Genomic DNA, 16,175 nt, shown 5'->3' on the forward strand with positions numbered 1-16,175 from the left:
ACAATATTATTTAGTTCCCCAAAAATACATTAGTCTGACAGCAGGCACTCTTGGTTGCTCCATTATCCATTTTCCTTTCCTTTCTTTAGGGAAACAATTCTTCAGGATTGAGCTGGGCACACGGCTACGCAACTAAAGACCACATTTTCAGCCTCTTTGGCAGCTCAGTAGGGATGTGTGACTGAGTCTTGGCCAATGAGACGTAAACCAAGAAGTGATGTTTTCTAGATCATTCCTTTAGGAAGAGGATGTGCCCACCATCACCTCTTCTCCCCTTCCTGCTGGCTGGAATGTACGAGGCATGGCAGGAGCTGGGACAGTTGTCTTCGATCAGGAGGTGGAGTCTCGTGGCGCAGATAGATGGAAACTGGCTTGGGAGGATAGAAGAAGCGTGTACCTCCAACAGCACAGAATCGCCTTCCCTACCCTGATGTCTAGGAAACAGAAATATTCTTATTAGATACATCATTATTTTGGCCTTGAGTATATAGTATCCAGATCTGTATTCTAACCCATAATGGTCCCAGCCATGCTGCTTCCTCCTCCTAGTTACTTTTATCTGCTTCTAGGCTCCATTCCAGTGGGCTTGTCAGCCTCTGACATTTTGATTCCATGATCCATTGCCAAAGTTTCTTCAGTCATTCTGCCTTACTGCAGCTTTTATCGCCCGCAACCCCATCCCATTTCCAGTTCTCCACCGTGGCCTGTCTCTAGACAATCCATGATCTCCAGCTTCTGAAAAGAATCCGTTGAAATTAAACAACAAAAGCTGACTATATAGTCAGCACTTATCATGTGCCAGTTTCTGGTCTAATTACATATTGATATAATGTCTAAACTAACGACATCGTATTTTAACCTTTCAACCACCCCTTGAAGTAAACAGCTTTCTTCTCTCTATTTTGGAGATGAGGACTGTGAGGCCCAGAGGGAGAAGGAACACTCTAACCACTAATCTGGTAGGATCCTGACCAGAAATCCTGAACACAGCAGGCAAGGACAAAGATGTCCTCGAGGTCACTGAAGAGAATGAGAACCAGGCTCTATATGACCAGGGAGGTCCCAGGGGCAGCTGCTGGCTCTTCTCCGGGGGCCCTGGAAGCCTTCCTGGGGTAGCAGCCTCATGTCCACATTGCTCAAGGCGAGCAGCGGGCAGTACAGGAGCAGAGCCCTGGTGGAGTCGGCTGTTCTCTTTGTTTTTCCAGGCTGTTGAACTTTATCAAAGCATAAGCAGGAGGGATTTTCCAGGCACGTTTTCCTAGACATGTAATTCCATTTGTTCCCCACCTGACCCGTCTTTCTTTCTTTCTTTTTAAAATTGTATTGACTTTTTAGAGAAAGAGATAGAAACATTGATGTGATAGAGAAACGTGGATCGGCTGCCTCCTGCACGCCCCCGACTGGGGATTGAGCCCGAAACCTGGACATGTGACCTGTCAGGGAATCCAGCTGGGACCTCTCAGTCCATGGGATGGCGCTCAGTCCACTGAGCCACACTGGCTGGGCGGACCCCTCTTTCTTTTCACCATCGCCATCTCTCCTTCTGTTATATCTCACCAATCAGTCTCACTCCCCAAAGGTCATTCCGCCTTTTTTTTTTTTTTTTTTAATAATCTCATGAATGTAATACATTTAAATTCCCAATTTAAAAAATAGAAGTAAATTCATGCTACAGATAGATATGGTATATCGCTATTGAAGAGAATACAGAAAATATTCCACTGTACAAGGTTGAGATGCTTGGAGAAGATCATGAGACTTCACAAATGTTATAAACCTATTCAGGCTTTGGCCAGTGTCCTTGAGTGGGTCTTACTTCATTCAGCAGGGAGCCATCCTGCCATTGAGTCACCAGCCCTAACCAGGGTGAGTATTCAGAGCTTAGCTGGTTCTGGTGCCAGGGATGGTTCTGGGTAGAACCCTAACTGGCGTGTGCAGATAAACTGAGTGGCTTTGGATTCTCTTCCTCCGCCTCTGGTTTCTCTAGAAGCTGCCCAACTGCTGTCGGATTCTGTTGTCACGTACACAATGCTTGTACTGACTTCTCTCCCTGCTCCCAAACCACATAGTCCCATGACTGTTTTAACTGTGTTCTCCCCAGAGTCCCCCTCAGAATCCTTCTATTCCTACCCTCAGGCCCTCTCCATTTTATCTATTGTTTTCCTTTGTCAAGCTTTATATTTAATTATAAGAAATTATATCAGAAACAGGCTCACCAATCCAGACCCCATGAGGGCCCTAGAAGTGGGAAATGGGTTCCTCCCTCAGACTGGGGACAGCTGTGTCCCTTCCCCACCCAGCACATGGACTGGCGAAAAGATATTTGGTACAGCCACAGAGAAGTCATTCTGAAGTAAAAGATTCCTGTTCAAAATGGGAAATTCTTCTCCCTCTCTCATCCTTCCATTTACTACCTGAAATATCTCTCTGCTCTTTGCTGCCCATTTCCAGCTTCAGCAAGGATGGTGTGTGCCCCCATGTTTATTGATTTGTAATTCCTCCTCCTGTTAAAGTGGGTAGTTGTTTGTTCCTGGGGGATTTTAATGCTCTCATGCTAGATTTGCCACAGATAATTATTTCTTCTTTAAATAGGCATAGCGTAAGTGCTATGTGTTAGTTGTATTACTGTGATTCTGCAAAATAGGTGAAAGGACGGTGTGGTTATGGTTGGTTGACCCTCAGTATCTATTCCACCATCCTGAGTATGAGTTCTTGTATTACAGAGGCTATTAAACTCAAATCTCATTTCTCTGACTCCCTTGCAGCTAGGGTTCTGGATGAGGAATAGATACTGCCAACTAGCTGAACTCCAAGCAAGCAGGCAAAGACCCTCTTCCTGCAGCTCTGGCTGTTGAGCATCTCCCTGAGAACCAAGCATCCCAGCTTGTCTTACCTCAGGGTCTTGCCCAGAGGAATCCCAGAACCAGTAGCAAGCATGGCTGTGCAGACACTATGTTTTTCTATAGCAGACTTTCAGTGTTCTGTCACCAGCCTTGTAGGTGTCAAGAGGCAGTGGCTGTGGTGGTGAAGATGACAAATTCCTGATCCCTGAATCCAACTGGGACCACCACATAGATTTCTTAATTCATCAGTTTCACCCACAGTGGATGGCAGCTCCCCCATTGGGCCATTCCAGGTGTTGTTCTGAGAAACATTTTAGGAGGAGAGTCTAGAGCCTGCTGCTTTGGCCCTTCTAACAAATTCAGCTACCTAACTCCAGATAGTAAATAATATTTCTGTTTAACATGGTATAATTGTTTGTTTCCTAAAACTAAACTTTTTTTTTTAAATAGGGGGATTTGAAAGGGAAAACAACAACAACTGAGAACAATGGGGAAAAAAGTTTAGTTTTAGCCAGTAGAAAGGGACAGTCATCATTCTTCTTACTGAAATGCCCATAAAAATCTAGAAAAATATTTCTTCATGCCTATATTTATTTCAACTTGAATAGAGGACTTAGATGTAAAGCTTGCCCTAGGAAAGTCTAATTCAATAAGCATTTATTTTGTGCCAGAGACTGTACCAGGCTCTGGGGTCAAGCAAAGAATAAACCATAATACATGGGGCAAACATCCAAAGTAAAAAAAAAAAAAAAATTAAAGGTAACTTGGAAGAAGCATTTTAATCAAAGTTTGGGGATGATACCAAGCTTAAATTGTGATTGATAGCAGTTAAAATTAACCAATTTTGTACAGTTGTCCCCTCAAATCCTTTTTGGAACTGACACGAGTCAGTATAGACATCCTTGCCTACGTGTTTTATCGAAAAGCTTGCTTCCCAAGCATTTTCTCCAAATGGAGTGCTGAGGTTCATATGCTTTAGCAAAGAATTATATTTTGCATATTTAAAATGTCTGAAAATGTTATTACTTCAGACTAGATCTTAGGTACAATGCAGACACTATAGTTTGGAGCGTGCTATCAAGGCATCTACTACCAGCTGGGGAAAATAGGGTATCCTGAGGGCTGAATTTGTAAAACTAAAGTTTTCAAAGGACAACAATAAAGTGCCACTGGCTAATGCTATATCCACATTATTTATAATATTGACCAATTGAACTGGCTGCTTATTTTAACATGTATAAAACAAAACTTTTCACACACACCCCCAAACCTTCCCTCCCAATGCTGAATCTCTAGCATCTAAAATAGACCTCAGTACACAGCGGGGCCAAATAAATATTTTTTAAATGTTGAATAAATGTTTTAACAGGATCCTTGTGGCTACTGGGTGAAGGATAGGCTGTGAAGGGGGCAAGATGGGACGCGAGGTGGCCACTTACAGGGCTGCTATGGTAATCTAGGTGAGAGGTGGTGATGGCTTGGATTAGGGTGGCTGATAGAGGTGGTAATAAGTAATCTGATTTGAGATCTCTTTAGAATGTAAACCTGTCAGGACTTGCTGATAGATTGGCTGTGGAGTGTGAGAAAAGAAATGAGTCAAGAATGACTCTGAAATCCATGGCTGGAGCAATTAGATGAATCATGGTCCAGTTACAGGAACTCCAGGCCCAGGCAGGTATGTGCTTGGCCTGTTCAAGGAAGAGCAAGGAGGCCAATGAGTGAGACAGAGGAAAACTTGGTGAGCTGAGGTCAGAGAGGCAGCTGGAACCTGATCCCGGGAGCTTGTCCGCCAAGGTAAGGACTTTGAGTGCTGTTCTAACTGATGGGAAGCTCTTGGAAGGTTTTGCACATGTTGTAACATGATCTTATTTGCATTTTAAAAGGATCATTCAAGCTGCAAGTGTGGAAAATCGACCATAAAACACAAGAAACAGAAACCGGGAGACCAGCTAGAGGTTATGGTCGTGGCCCAGCTGGGAGACAGCGGTGGCCTGGGCCAGGCTGGTGGCTGTGGTGGGGATGAGACAAGTCAAATTGGGTCTCTTCCCTGCTTGGAAACGTGTTCCTTCTCCAGCATGCCAAACGCCCTTCCTCCTCCTTGTCTATTTCCTGGGGCTGGACTGCTGCCACTCACCCTCTCCCTGAAGTTGGGTCTCTGCCTAAGTCTCACCTCCTTGGGAGGTCTTCCCGCAACACCTTCATGAAGTTGGTGCCAGATACCCTGTTCTCTCTTGCTCCCTTTTCCTCTTCATTCTTCTTCATAATGCATATCTCTCCCTGTGCTAAATTTTATTTGTTTTTTTGGCATTGGCTCCCCAATTAGAAGGTAGGCTCCAGGAGGGCAGGGGCTCTGCTCACTCACTGCAGCGACAGCCGACCTTGTGGCACACAGACGAAGCGCTTGGGTGAGAGCCGGGAAGGTTTTCTCCCTATGAGAACAGGGTTCCCTCTGCAGTGATACAGCGTGAGCATGATTAACAGGCAAGGGGAATATTCGAACTACATTAGGGAACTTTCTATTTTATTTTATTTGTTTTCATTTGCTTATTTATTTTACTTCTCAAACAAAATATACTTAATTAATTAACTATTATAGTTGACAGACAATAGTAGTTTTAGGGAACTTTCTAGTTTGTTTTATTTATTTATTTACTTATTTATTTCTATTTTGTTAATCCTCAACCGAGGATATTTTTTTTCCATTGATTTTTTAGAGACACAGAGAGATCGATGTGAGGTTGCCTTCCGCACACTGGGGCCAGGGACAGAACCTGCAACCCAGGTATGTGCCCTTGACCGGAAATCAAAACCGTGACCCAGTGGGTGCACTAGCCAATGCTCTAACCACAGAGTGAGAACTTTCTATTTTAAATACCCTTTGATTCAGTCAACTTGTAACGGGAGTACCATTAGGCTGGTACTTATATATATGCAATCAGTCTCTGGCATCTAGACCAAGTCTAAACGATTTGTATTTATTTATTTTAAATAATTTATAAATGGCTCATCTTCTAAAAAGTAACACATATCCACACATACATATCTTGACACAAATGTATATATGTTGAGCATATGTAGACTTTTTTTTTTAATCCTCACTCAAGGATATTTTTCCATTTTTGTTCAGATAGAGTGGGAGGGAGGAGAGAGAAGGAGGGAGGGAGGGAGAGAGAGACACATCGACTGGCTGCCTCCCACAAGACCCCAACCAGGGCCGGGGACAAAGCACAACTGAAGCACATAGCCTTGGCCGGAATCGAACCCGCAAATCACTGGTCTGCGGGCCAACTCTCTACCCATTGAGCCAAACCAGCCAGGGCGCATATATAGACTTTATAAAAAATTATTTTTAATGCAATAATTTAAATTTTTTTTCTTTTTATGGTCAGCCCTGACCCCACTTTCTATCCATCTTAATGCCTTTAATATACGGTATATTTTTCTGTATGCTCATATAATTCTATGTAGAATATATACATATACACATACTAGAGGGAATGCTGTTTATTGTTTTGCAAATGTGGGATCATTTATTCACTTTTCCCCCCCACCCATCTTACTTTTCTCCCTCAGTACCGCCTCATAGAAATTCCTCTAAATTATGAGGCATAGCTCTGATTTTTCATCTTCCTTGGTTACATACTATTCCATGGTGTGGATATGTAGTAATTCATCCAGCTCTACCCCCTTGGGAGGCATTCCCTCTGTTTCCTGGCTTTTGCTCCTTTGAACTCTGCCACGATATTCATCCTTGAGATGCAGTTTCAGCGCAGGAGAGGAAGTTGGATGTTCTTCATTCAATCCCATAATTTTATAGTTGAGACAACGAGGATCAGAAAGGGAAAGGAATGTGCTCAAGATCACATAGCAATTTACTGAGTATTTATCAAAAGTTTGAATAGCCATTATTTCACATAATCTTCACAAGCAGGGCAAGTATTATCATGTCAACTTTAAAAGTCCAGAAACTAAACGAGCAGACTAATTGTCTTGATTTCATGGCCAGTGAGGGCTAAAGCCAGGGAGTGCAGCCAGGATTCTGATTTCCCGATCCCCAGTAGCTCCTTCTACTCCCAGTTTTATCGGTGCCATTAACACAAAACTTCTGCAGGGCAACCTTTTGTTAATTTATTCTGGACACTAACTGTGCACCTTGCCTGAAAAAAGTTTTGCTAAAAGAATCGCACAACTTGGATTTGGCCGGGATTTAGGATCCACGTTCCTTACCCATCAGGGTGAATGAATCATGGTTGAGGTTGTTAAAACCAGTCTTTGGAATCAGACAGATTTAATTTGGAATGCTGACTCTAGCACTAACTTTGTGACTTTTGGCAGATGACTCAGTACCCCTAAAACCCAGTTTTCTCCTCTGTAAACAAAGGGTATAGTTACACTGCACCTACCTTATAAGGCATTGTTAGGGTTAGATGACACAAGGTGTGTGAGTAGATAGGAAGTGTCTGGCACATCGTAAGCTCTCAATAAATATTAGCGATTATTTTAGATACTGTGACCTGTTCGTCCCATCCAACTGAACTGGTAGATATTCTCCCTCCTTAACTGTTCTTTCCCTGGATTGGAAAGAACATCCACAGTCCAGGACAGTTAGGATGTCCTTGCTGGTTGCTTTGTTGTTTCTTCATAGGGGGAAGACCCTGAGAGCTTTCTCTTTTTGCATTATACAGTGGCATAAAGTGGAGGGGGATCTGTCCTTAACTGAGTAGAGTCGGAACATTCTGACCCTCCTGAGTGTGCTTACCTGTGTGAGACATGGCGAGTGCAGACATTTTTCAGCAACAGAGCATAACTGTCAATGAATGTGTTACAGCTATTTTAGTGCCTTCTCCCCTCCTGGAGAAAAGCCATTTTCAAGCCAGTTGCTTATAATGCATCAAGTGATGAAATACAGATAACAAATTGTGCATTTGTTTGGCTTCATGCTTATTACACCCCCGGTTCTGGAAAGCATTGCACTTAGCCCCTTAATAATCTCTCTCCTGAGATCAATTACCAGGATTTATCTGGTTCCTCGAGCATAAAAGTGTTTTATTGTTTTTACTTTTGCTCCAAGTGAAGTGTGAGGAGGTAGGCCAGGTTTAAAGGGACTGTCCCAGGCAAGAGTGTGAAGCTGGGATCATTGGCCCTGTTTTCCTGTCTACTGAGCCCTCATGAATAGGAAAGTAGGAAACATTTGGGACTGTCTCCCCTGAGGGGTGACCCGGTGCAGCTGTTCTCATCTCTGGTTATTTGCTCATGGGACGCAGGTCTGCAGGTGCCTGGAAGGTGGGTGCTGCTTGAGGGGAGAGACTGGAAAACAGAGCTAAGTTACCATTTCAAACCAAATCAGTTTTCCTCTAAAGTTTCGCTGTAATCCAAACCAGTTGAGCATTTGAGAAGAAGTAGGTACCATGAAAAGGGGTAATGGAATTAGCTTTCATGTTTTTCCAGGACTCTAAACCATATTTCCTGTCACAACTGTACATTATTAATACAAGGCATCTGTTAGCCCAGAACTGCCCGAAAATGTGCACCCAAAACCTTACATCTGGTTTCGATAATTTATTTCTGACATTTGTAGTTGCTGGTGGTAGGGGGAGGATGGGAAAAAAAGGAGGAATTAAACCAAGATGTAGCCTTTAACCCATCAGAAGCTCCTAGCTGGAGCCAAAAGCTGGAGTTCTTAACGTGGTTTTTGCATTAGGTAATATAATTATATTAATTTAGCAGCAAATACCATGACTCCAGGCCTGGCGGGTGTGGGGCCACGCTGGCTTTTATCCTGCCTTCTCTGGCTGCAGCAATTAGCTTCCTCTCGAGAAGGGGATTAGCAGGACCACCCCCCAGCGGCGGGGGTTGCGGGGCGCTCTCTGAGCTGTCAGGTGTCATTCGGCTCACGCGGCCCCCTCCCCCGCCCCGCCCCTGCAATTAACTCCCTCCCCTGCTCCGCGGAGACAAAGCGGCCTGTTCCCGAGGTGTCCGACCTCCGCCCCTCGCGGGCCCAGCCCGGGTTCCTCCGGCAGGAATCGCCCCGGGCGCTGGGAGCCCGAGCCGGCCGGGTCTGAGACCCGCCCCAGACTTTCCACGATCAGATTTCAGCTCCACTAACGAGGGGAAAAGAAAGAAAGAACGCGCGACTTCCGCGAGCTGGAGCCACGCGGGGCCGGGCGGAGGGGACGCCAGGAGGCTCGGGGCTCGGCCTGTGTCTGTCGCAGAGGGTCTGCGCCTGAATGTCCGCTAAAGCCCCAGGTCCTCATGATCCCGCCCAGTCCCCACTAGAACACACACAAAGGGGACCTCAGCGGCCTTTGGAACTTTGGGCACTGTATTTTTGTGGGTTTTCTTAAGATTTTTTTTTTTTTTGAGAGAGAGAAAGGGGGAGGGGAGAGAGAGAGAGAGAGAGAGAATCTATTGGCTGCCTCCCGCACAACTCCGCACAACTCCCACTGAGGGTCAAACCCGCAACCCGGCATGTGCCCCCACGGAACCACATGGCAACCCTTGATGCCCAACCAACTGAGCCACACCAGACAGGGCTGGGGACTGTGTGTGTGTGTGTGTGTGTGTGTGTGTGTGTGTGGCAACTGAGGTACCTTTCCAGACTCATCAGCTTAGAAACACAGGTTCTCTGTTTAATTACTAGGGCCTCAAAGGTCATTAGGTCCAACAGCCTTCTCCTTTCCCAGAGGGAACCGCCTTCTCCTTTCCCAGAGGGAACCAGCTGGAAACCAGAGAGGTTTGGGGTTTGCTCTAGGCCCCACAGCTCAAATTTGTGGTGTATCTGGGACTAGAGGGACCAAGTCTGTTGAGACAGCTCAGTGCTTTCTGCAGCTATGATATGAAAAAAAAAAAGCTTGGCTCTCGGGGGAGATGAGGGGAGACGTCCAGGCCTGGACAGCCTGGAGCGAGGCTCAGTCCGGGGTTCAGATTTTCCTGGAGCCAGTCCACCAGCGGTCAGGCCACATGTGAGTAATAAAGGATTGAGTGTTGTATACTTTAGGCTGATCCCCCTCTTCTTGGCCCCCTTCTCCAGCCTTAACTTCCTTTTGGAGTCCCTGCTGACTTCTGGGTGTCCACCATAAGCCCTGTTGGAAAAATTTCAGCTCCATCTCAGAATAAAAGGAATGAAAACCTGGGGAAAGAAGCCAAGGAGGAAAGCCACAAATACGCATCTGGCTGCAGTCAACGGAGCAGCTCCAGGAGTCTGTGGAGATGCACCCTGATGGCTGTTTGCAGATGTTTAGCTGCCAGAGGCTCTGGTGCCTCCCTGGTCCCATTTCTGAGCAATGAGAGAAGCCAAGAGAAAATGCACATCTTCCCCCCATCAAACTTTTCCTCCCTGCCACCCACCCAAGTCCTTCCAGTCTCTACAAACTGTGAGGAAGAACAAGAGCTAAAGGCGTCAGACAGACGGAAACGAGAATTCTAACTGCACAACTCATTAGCTGGGACCTGGAGTACGGCTTCACCTCTGTGGGCCTCAGTTTCTTTACTAGTCACATGGGGTAACAATAAAACTGTCCCCAGGGCCACACTGTGACTTTCACGGGTCCTTTGTGGCCATGGGCCCTTTCCTCAAACGCCCTGGCCGGTGTGGCTCAGTTGGTTAGGCGCCTTCTGGGGCACTGAAAGGTTGCCGGTTCAATTCCTGGTCAGAGCACATGCCCGGGTTTCGGGCCCCTGTGAGGGGCATGCAGAGGCAGCTGATCTGTGTTCCACTCTCACATCGATGTTTCTCTCTCCCCACCTCGGTTCCTCTCTCTCTCTAAAAATCAATTTTAAAAAATCTTAAAAATTTTTTTTCTAAATAAAAATATATTTTACGACTGCATTGGTATAAGGATGACTATACTAATATTATATATTAAACATTGTTTATCTAAAATTCCATTTTTCCTCTGTTACTACAAAGAAAACATTTCCCTGAGCCCCTAAAATGTCTGTGGGCCCTCAGCATGGATAACCCTAATGGATGCTGGCCCCGTGGGACCTCCCAGCTCAGGCTCAGCTTCACGGCTACCCCAAAGGAAGACAGAGGGGCGTGCTTAGTACCCCCGCAAAGAAGTTGTGGAGCGGAGAGGGGAATGAGTGGGGGTGGCGGAAGGAGAGGATTGGCGGCACAGACTCAGCCTCCTCCCACCCCTCCACCCACCGCAGGGGGGTCCCTGCTGACCCCCCCAGAGGGTGCGTCCTCTGCACCCGGGGTGCTGTCTGTGCCACCACACCTGCCTTCGTGTCCACCCCCTCTGCTCGCATCCAGCCAGTGGAGTGAGGCCCGCCCACCCCCACAGCCTCCTCTCCTCAATCTGTCTTCACAGCCAGGCATCTGCTCTGCCCTGTGCGGTCCCCTCCTGCCAGGGGAGATCTCAGGCCATGGGGCTCACAGCCAGGCCTCCTGAAGCCCACATCTGGCCATGCCCCGTCCACCCCCTTTCCTCCCCTTGGGGGCAGCGCTTCAGGAGCCTCGGGAGGACAGGGGGACAGTGGACGTGACCGAAGCAGCGGCTCTTGCACAATATGAGCTCTCCCCTCGCCTGAAGTCACAGGGCTGGCTCCTGCTCGGGGTGGGGGCGGCGCACAGCTCTCGGGATTCTCTCCAAGCTACCGGGCAACTGGCAGGGACTGAAGAGCTTATGTTTCTAAAGAAAGAGAGGCTGGTGTTTATCAGAGACTGATGTGTGGGCTCCGGAGGCCTCTCCAGACAGTGGCTGAGGCCTGTCCCCAGCCCTGTGGAGGCAGGAAGTTCCTGCCGGCCTGGGGCTTGCTGGCTTTGCGGGGACACTGGCGGGATGGCAGGAAGCATTCCTCCCAGATTTCTCCTTCCGAGGCTGCCGATTCCCTACCAGCTAATTAGTGAGAAGTCGCTACTGTGATGGGCACTGACCGGGGCCTTCCTCCCCCTCCTTCGAGGGGTCGAGGCCCCTGGGGAGGCCAGCGATGCTCTCTGTGGCCCTCTTTTCTCTCGTGTCAACTGGGTCTCCAGGAGCCACCTCTCCAGCGTAAGCCTTTTCTCAGAAACGAGCTTTTCCCTGACAAGTTTGCAGCTCAAAAGCAACCGGCTCCTCTTAACTGTTGAAACCAGGCGCAGCTGGAAGCAGTAAACTTTTCAACAGGCTGAGAGGAAGAGAAGACATATTGTAGGGGATGGGTTCACCTCTGGGACTAATTATTCTTTATATTTCACCCGTCACATTTACAATCTTCGTCAGAGCAAAGAGACAATAAATGATCTCATTAAAACCCAGAAAGATGCTTCTCCCCATCAAGAAGAACCTCCTCTCAACACCTCGGTCTCTGACAAGGGCCATGTCAATGAGCCTGGCACTGGGGCCCCAGGAGCTGGGGACAGGAGGGGCGGGGGCCCTGCCAAATGCTTCTCCTTGTTGGAATACAGTATCTATTTATTCCATCATTGGAAATATCCTCCTGAATCTGAAATCAAAGTCTTCTCTGGCCACATTTTTCCCAGAGGCGGGCTCGCGTGAGGGAGACAGTCATCCGGAGCGGGTACTGAGCTGTGGTTTAAAAAAGTATCTGAACCCTGAACCAACTCTCCTTCTCTCCTCCTCTCCTTATCAAAAACTCATTCTCGTAAAAGAGATTCCAGGGAAGACACTGAGTTAGATCCTCCCAGGGCTGGGGCGACCCCACAAAGCCTTGACTTGGTTTCAGTGTCTGAGGAGGGGACCAACCATATGATGGGGTAGCCCAGGCAGGGCCATGGCACCCTATCACCCTCCCAGCCCACACCTCCTTCTTCTCCACTGAGCACGGTGGCCTTTGGGCAACTCAGAAAGGCCTCCCTGCTCCTACCCCACCCCTCAGTTGTGGGATGTGCACAAGAGGAGAAAGTCTCTCTCTGCAGTATTGCCAGGTGTTGGCCTGAGGTGTCCTTGCAGAGTGGGAACCCCTTCTGCCAAAGGGAGCTGGGTCTTCCAGGTTGTTGCTGCCTCCAGTCCGATCAGCATGTTAATATCACTTGGGAGCTCCTTTAAAACAGACTCTCCTCACCCCTCCCACCCAAACATCCCAGGCATTTTAACAAGACCTGCAGGCAATCTGTATGACCACTATAGCTTGAGAAGTAATGCCCTAGACCAATGGTTTTCAGTATTGTTTGGCTCAGTCACCAGGAGGGGTTGTTAAAAACCCAGATGCAGGACCTCTCCCTCAGAGTTGCTGATTCAGGAGGTTAGAGTGGCTGAGACTTTGCATTTCTCATGGTGCAGCAGCTGCTGGTCCAGAGACCACACCTACCTGGTTCCCCAGCCTAATGGCACAATGGATACTTAAGGAACCATGTTTAAAAATACAGATTCTTGCCCAGCTGGTGTGGCTCAGTGGTTGAGCGTCGACCCAGGCACCAAGAGGTCACCAGTTCCATTCCGGGTCAGGGCACATGCCCCGGTTGTGGGCCTGATCCCCAGTGGGGGGCATGCAGGAGGTGGCAAATCAATATTCTCTCTCATCGATGTTTCTATCTCTCTCTCCCTCCAACCATCCCCCTCTCTAATATCAATAAAGAAAAAATATATTTTTCAATAAATAAAAATACAGATTCCTCAGCTCCACTGGAGGAAATTCAGATTCAAAGATCTTATAATCTAGTAACAGGGTGGTTAGAGCAAAGTACACTTGTCTAGCACTTTACTGTTCACAAAACACTTTGACAATCTTTCATTTACTCTTTGCAGATGGAAAACTTCTTACGAAGGATGAGGCAGCTCGGGCTCTGGGAGGTTGCAGGATTGTACTTCATGTGTTTTAGACAGCAAGCCAGGATTTGAACCCAGGAATTCTGAAGTCACCACCTATGCTTTCCTGCCTCGTTGCAACATGCATTACAAAATCATTTTAAAGACTGTTGAGTCCATTTCAAGTATTTTCAGTTTCGCGGTTGTAATTAGGGCCACTGTTCATAGGTTTTCCCGGAGGCGGTCTCCGGGTTCCGGGAGCCGGTTAATGAACAGATAAGCTCGTTTTGTACGGAGCAGCAATCCTTGTCCATGCTGGCGGTGCCCTACCGTCCTTAGCAGCATGCCAGATAGACCGAGCACGCTTCTCTGATCTCGCCTAGCCTTTCAATTTACCTTTTCAAACAGGTTTTCTTTTTTTTCAGTAAAAAGACCCAACCTTTTCTTCAAAGGTCAAAATGATCACATTTAGATTTAGCTGCATCGGAATGAATGAGTTCACTGTGTGTGCACATCCCCAGACCCCATCACTGCCATAATGCCCAGCAAAGCTTTGTCAGTCCGAGAAAAGGCATCTGCTTGCATTGTGAGTACTAGTTGTTGATGATGAGGAAAAAAGAACCCCCCGCCCCCCTCAAAAACAGTGATGCCTCAGGCCATATCAATTGAAACACACACACACACACACACACACACACACACACAAAGCTTCCCCTGAATCTGTCCTCAGATCCTTTTAAAAGTGCAAGTTGAGACGAGTTTCTCCAACCTGGCTGGAACTGAGAACAATGCCCTGTGGTTGTGGGTGTGGGGGTGGGTGTGGCTTGTCATCTGGCAGCTTTTGAACAGGTGTCAAAAAAAGGCCATTTTGAAATAAATGCTCCTCCTGCTTAAAAGAGAGCAGCGCCTCTGTCAGGAACGTCCAGCGTTCTCCTTGAAAGACAGAAAGGCGAGAACACCGCCTCTGCAGGACCCGGCATCTGGGGAGCGGAGCTGGTGCCCTCCCATCGCCGGAGCCCTCTCTCCTCCAAGTGTGTCTGGAAGCGTGGAGATCGAATTACTAAGCCATTTTCTGCCTCACAATTTCATAGTTGGGTTTTTACCTTGTAAAACTTTCTTCTTTCAAAGTCTAGTGCTACATTTATGTTTCCTCCCCCTCCCCCGACAGGGGCGGGAATCAAGGTGTCATTCGCCACGGAATGAAGTGCACCAAGGTGCCTGTGCATTTACATCGCGTGTCATACCCAGGAAATATTTTTAGAAATAAAAAAAAATCTCCTGGGCGAACGGTGTCGATCTTGCTGTTTGGGGAAAAGTGGCTCATCAGAGTAAATGCCTCTTTCTCTGATGCCTTAAGTATCCTCCCTGCCTCAGATGAGCGGGTTATTAAGGTAATGTTACCCTTTATTGCTGAAATGCAGTGTAAATAGACACCCAGACTACAGACATTACCTGCTTTCAAACTGCAGAAATGAGACACTTTCTCTCACAATTTCCTTTTGCACCAAATAGCACACCCTATTTACTTGAGCGAATAGTCACCTTCTTGTAATGACCACACCCATTTGCTCAGACAGAAAATGCTGGCAAAGAAAGTGTAGCTGTTATGTGGGCCAATGTTTGACTTTCTTCCTCCTCCTGTGTGTTCGGCTGTGTGCTCGTTGCCCTCTGTTCATTCGGTCACATACAGAAAGGACTGCCTCTTCTCTCCTGAGCCCTCCCTGACAGGTCAGGGAGCTCCCAGTTCTGGGACAAAGTGTGCCTCTTGACTGACAGGGAAGGCAGAACAGCACCCCAGGAACCTCTGAGACTGAGGGAGGAGACAGCCCTCTGGCCTTGTAGAGCAATTATCTGATGGAGAAGGCACAACCTTGACAATGAGGAAATATACACACACACACACACACATACATATATGCACATACACATGTGCCCATGCACATGCATATATATTTCCACTAAATACTATATATAAATAAAATATATATATATATATATATTTAGAACAGAAAAGAGGCATGGACAAATAACACTGGGACTTGGAACTAAGAGCATAATTAGCATTCGTTGACCTAAACCATGGCGCTAATGCTGGGAAGAGGTCTTGAAGGAACGGTGTGGCGGTGGTGTGCCTAGTGCTTTATATTCGTCCAGGAAAGCCAGGCAGAAACGCCTCTTGCTTCTTCCGGACAGAAATGCCTCCATAACCGAAGCACAATCATTTTACCCAGCCCACTGTAACAGGATAAACAAGTTTGATGTGACTTCCAAATCTATTTTCTATTGTCAGTTCCGTTTATTGAATAAAATAGCAATTCAACATGTTTGCAAATCCTGGTGCTGTTAGATGCCAGCGCTGGCAGAGGTCCATGTGTTTACTGTGTGGCTCGCCCGGTTCGGCTCCGCGCTCTGCAGCGCATCAGCGTGGAATTCCAAGCAGCTGCAAGTAGTAAGTTGAAAGCGATCTTGGCTAATCTTCCATGGGGCTACAGGGCATGGTGGAAACTGGTTCCAGACAACGAAAGGTACTTACTTTTAGATTCAGGACTTGGAGCAGCTTCTGGATTCTTGCTGTTCGGACTGACGGAAAGTCAGCGCGAGACCGGGATGTGATTTTGCACGTGTACTTTTCGTATCATCT

Source organism: Molossus molossus, unplaced genomic scaffold (genome assembly GCF_014108415.1).
Source record: "Molossus molossus isolate mMolMol1 unplaced genomic scaffold, mMolMol1.p scaffold_m16_p_20, whole genome shotgun sequence".
NCBI lineage: Eukaryota > Metazoa > Chordata > Mammalia > Chiroptera > Molossidae > Molossus > Molossus molossus.